This window comes from Emys orbicularis, chromosome 21, assembly GCF_028017835.1.
Source record: "Emys orbicularis isolate rEmyOrb1 chromosome 21, rEmyOrb1.hap1, whole genome shotgun sequence".
Classification (NCBI taxonomy): domain Eukaryota; kingdom Metazoa; phylum Chordata; order Testudines; family Emydidae; genus Emys; species Emys orbicularis.
In genome coordinates, this window is record NC_088703.1 from 4,978,964 (window position 1) to 4,983,383 (window position 4,420).

Below are 4,420 nucleotides of genomic sequence, written 5' to 3' on the forward strand. Positions count from 1 at the left end.
GCACCAAATGGGAAGAAACTGATCGTTTTTCTCAGGAGGGGAGGGAGGGTCTGGGGCAGTCTCTCAACTGGAGCCATGGCAGGGCAGACAACCATCATCCGCAAAATGGCAGAATCCTCCGGGGCCCTCTCTCTGACCGGCTCTGTTCAGGAGGCCTGTCGGGACCCGGGTGAGAAAGGCCCAATGGTGCCCAGGACATGGTGGGGGTGGCAGCTGTGATAGAAACGCACTCCACGCCAGGCCACGCACTCACTGGCCAACTGACATGCAGCCCGGTGACTTCAGACATTTCCTCCCATTTCTAGACTCTTTCAGCCCGTTGCCATGCCGACCCCTGACATTCCCAGGGGCCCCTTAGCCCTACGGCTTTTAACTTAAACGATCCACCCCGGATCTGCCCGTTTGTTGCCAGCTTTTCAGACTCGGTTCCCGGACCAGGCTGATGACTTTTGTCCCCTCGGACAACTGAAAATCCAGGCGTCTTTACCGCGGGCCCTGGAACGCAGGCCGACGGGACTGCCTCGGCTGTGCAGGCCAGCGCTGACATGGTGCTAGCGGCACTCTGGGCCGTACAGACTGCAGGGTGAGTGCCCAGCTAATGAATAAGGACCAGGATCTGAGCCTTGTCCTTTCTACTTGCCCATGGGACCCACTAGTAGATTCCGCCCCCCACCACACACACGTCAGATCCATGAGCAAACTCGGTCAGGTCCAAGACGCAGCAGAGATTTGGATCCACGGGGACGCGAGGGGATGGAAGTGTGGGGGGCCACAGGGTTTGCCTGGCTACGGTGGTGTCGGTGCCCCACGGGTTGTTATTGCCGTGAGGTACAGAAGCACCAACGGGCCCTAACTCAAGCAGCGCTAAGATGCGTATGTCTGCTCCTCCCAGCTCCAGTGTGAATGTACTCCCAGCCACGCCATCCCCTCCCCCAACGGCCTAGGAACTGGTGACATGGTTTTCCCGTCTCAGGAAAATAGTCAAGATTTGGGGAAATTTCCCCGTCTCGAACGGAGATGAAGAGTCCAAATCTCGAAAATGTTCGCAAACCGAACAGCCAACGTTGGTTTGGGTTCAGGTCGCTGGAAACGTTTCGTTTTTTAATTTTCTTCATTTCGGTTGAAACGACAATTAGCCTCAGGTGCTACCGGAAAAAGCCTTTCAAGCCAGGAACCGGCAATGTGCCATTCAGACGACAGCAAGATGGGACATTTTGACAATTTCTAAACTTTTTTTCACCCTTTTTTTTTTTCAAGTCAAGAAATTCCCCAGAATTGACCCGGCCCTGTAAACAGTTTTGGTTTTCAATGAATCGACTTTTTTGGATGGGAAAAGTCTCATTGAAAATTCCCTGACTTACACCATGCTAACATATAACAGGCACTGACGCTAACAGAGCGTCCCCCTCTAGTGGCAAGGCGCCGGCTAGCGGTTTGTAACTTGACTACAGTAACGGAGCTAATATAGCAGTTTCCTTGGATCATGCTCTTAAAGCCAAAGATCCAGGGATCCGTTCCCGCAGAGAGTCAGCACACACCGTTGCTTGTCCGTCTGCCTCACCCTTGCTGAGCATACAGTCTCCTTGGCCCCTTCAGCCCTCGGGGGCCTGCTGGGCTGGTCGTTTTGAATCTGGATGCAGCTGTCTTACTAAATTCATTATTCTCTCGTGCGTGACTCGCACCAGCATGGACTAGTCTGATTCTGCTGTTCTTAGTTTGGAAAGTTTCTGGGAGGGGAGTGGGGTCTAGTGGTTGGGGGGAGGAGTGGGGGCTGGGAGCCAGGACTTCTATCCCCAGCTCTGGGAAGGGAGTGGGGTCTAATGGATAGAGCAGGGAGGCTGGGAGTCAGGACTCCTGGGTTCTGTCCCCCCCAGCTTGGGGAGGGGAGTGGGGTCTAGCGGATAGAGCAGCAGGGGGTGGGAGGGCCTGGGAGTCAGGACTCCTGGGTTCCGTTTCCAGCCTTGCCTGCCTTAAAGACAGGCAGGGGTTTATTAAAAGTGCCCAATCAATGAGGCCTTTTCCCCATATGTCTGTGCTGTCATGACGCATTCTGGCCCCCAGAGGGGGGTATCGGCTTCTTCTACAGATGCATGAGCCCAAACCCTTTCTCCTTTGCTAGTGCTGGGGTGACTGGACTGGGGGAGCAGGCCAGGGTCACTGGTGGGGCAGGCCATGGTTGGGGGGCTTGGGGCTGTGATACCAGCACCCTTCCCCAGCACTAAATCCCCTTAGAAGTTAACTGGGGGGCAGGGCAGCGTTTTGATCCCGGCTCGACCTGGGGACACCGATCCTGTTAATCCCCCGCCCCAGGCCCTAATCCTATTGGAGCTGGTTAAATCTCCCCAGCCCCTTCCCGTCTGCACTGGCTCTGGAAGCTGCAGCCTGGGGAAGGGGCAGCCTTCCTAACCCCATACCCCCAGCCACTCTGCTCTCCCTGCAGCCAGGCCCCTTTTTTCCACCATCCCTGCTACCCGGCCTGTTTTTAGCACGGCCATTTTCACCGTCATTATCCTCCGCCAAAGAGAAGGTGACTTGATCCCAGTCTAGCAGGGGACAAATATTTAATCCTGGGCTCTTCAGTCTAGCAGGGACAGGTCTAACACGATCCAGTGGCTAGGAACTGAAGAGGGACAAATTCAGACTGGAAATAAAGGGGTAAATTTTCAACAGTGCAAATAATTCACCATTGGAGCAATTTCCCCAGGGTGTTGGTGGATTCTCCAGCCCTAGCCATTTTTAACTCAAAATGGGATGTTTTATTAATTCATTCAGGGCAGTTCTCTGGCCTATGCTCTCCAGGGGGCCGGACGAAATGATCTCTGCATCCATGGCTCTCTAGATGAAGCTGTGACTATGATCAGTGTGGTCTCTTCAGGCCTTATCTCTATGCTGTGAATCGCTGCTCTTGCAATGGGCACTTCCATGTCCGCCGTCCTCCCCCAGCCCGGTTGCGTGGAGTCCAGCCTGGCCCGGCAGGCAAAGCAGACCCCTCCTCTGCACAGACACGTTTCACTCCATGATGGAAGCCAGCTGTGACCCACGTGCTGGAATTCACAGTTCGAACGAGGATGGTAGCCGCTGCTCCGGGATAAGGCATGTGCCTCCAGTGGGGCTCTGTGGGGTGAGATGGTGTGCTACATAAGTGGAGCGGGGCTGGCATGTTGTGGGCTTGTTAGGGGCTCTTGTTGGAAGCAGCAGGAATAGTGGGCCCTGGGAGATTTTCCAGGATATGGGGGGATCTAGAGGGGCACTGCAGGTATATGGGGGTATCAGGGACAGCAGGGGATAGGAAGTATTGGGAGGAGGGATGAATGGTGGGAGGCTGCGATGGGAACATGGAAGAGATCGGCGGGGTGGGGAAGGAGGGCGAACATTATGGAGTGGAGGGATTGAGGAGACTGCCTTGGGGGAGGAAGCCATAAATGGGGGGCAGCGTGCATTGGGGAGGGGCTAAATGGGGGGCAGCGTGCATTGGGGAGGGCGCAAAGGACCACTGGGGGCTTTACCAGAACCAGCAGCTCCCCATTGAATCAGCGGACCCCTCTCCTGGGTCTATTTATAGTAGGCAACCCTGGCTCTCAGACAGGAGCCAGCCAATCAGGTGCTTGCACCGTCCCCTGGTAGGTAGAATGAGTGATAGCCACACCCCTCTTGCAGTGGGTAGAGCTGTCACTGCTCCTCCCGGGACGAAATGGATGAACCAATGGCTAGGTGCGGGAGGTGTGGTCATGCAGATTTCACTCAGGGTCTCAGCAAATGGCAGCATCCATGGGCGTGACTATGCAGATAAGAATGTGTAAATGAATCATTGGCTGGGAAGGGGAGGCAATTTAAACAGGGTGGGTGGAGCCAAGGATTACATTTTGGGGCGTGGCTATGCAAATAAAACAGGGCAGGGGAGTCAATGGTTTCAAATTTAACAGGGTCGGACAACCAATGGGTTGATCTCAAGGTGTAGCTATGCAGATAAAGCAGTGCGGGAGATCCCGTGGGTTCATGTGAGGGCGTGGGTATCCAGATAACTGAGGTCAGGAGAGCCAATGGGTTGATATGAAGCCGTGGCTATGCAGATGAGGTAGGGCGGGAGAACCAATAGCTTGATCTGAGGGTGTGGCTATGCAGATAAAACAGTGCGGGGGAACCAATTGATCGGCTCAAGGGCGTGGCTATGCAGAGGAGGCAGGGCGGATGAGCCGACGGCTGTGTTGGGAGGGGTGTCTATGCAGATGAGGCCGGGCAGGCGAGCCAATGGCTGTGCTGGGGGTGTCTATGCAGATGAGGCCGGGCAGGCGAGCCAATGGCTGTGCTGGGGGGGGGGTTATGCAGATGAAGCGGTGACAGCGCCGAGCTGCCGCAGGCGGAGCGGTTCGGCTGCGCTGTCCGGGGCCGCAGGGGCAGCAGCGGGAGCCGAGCCGGGGGG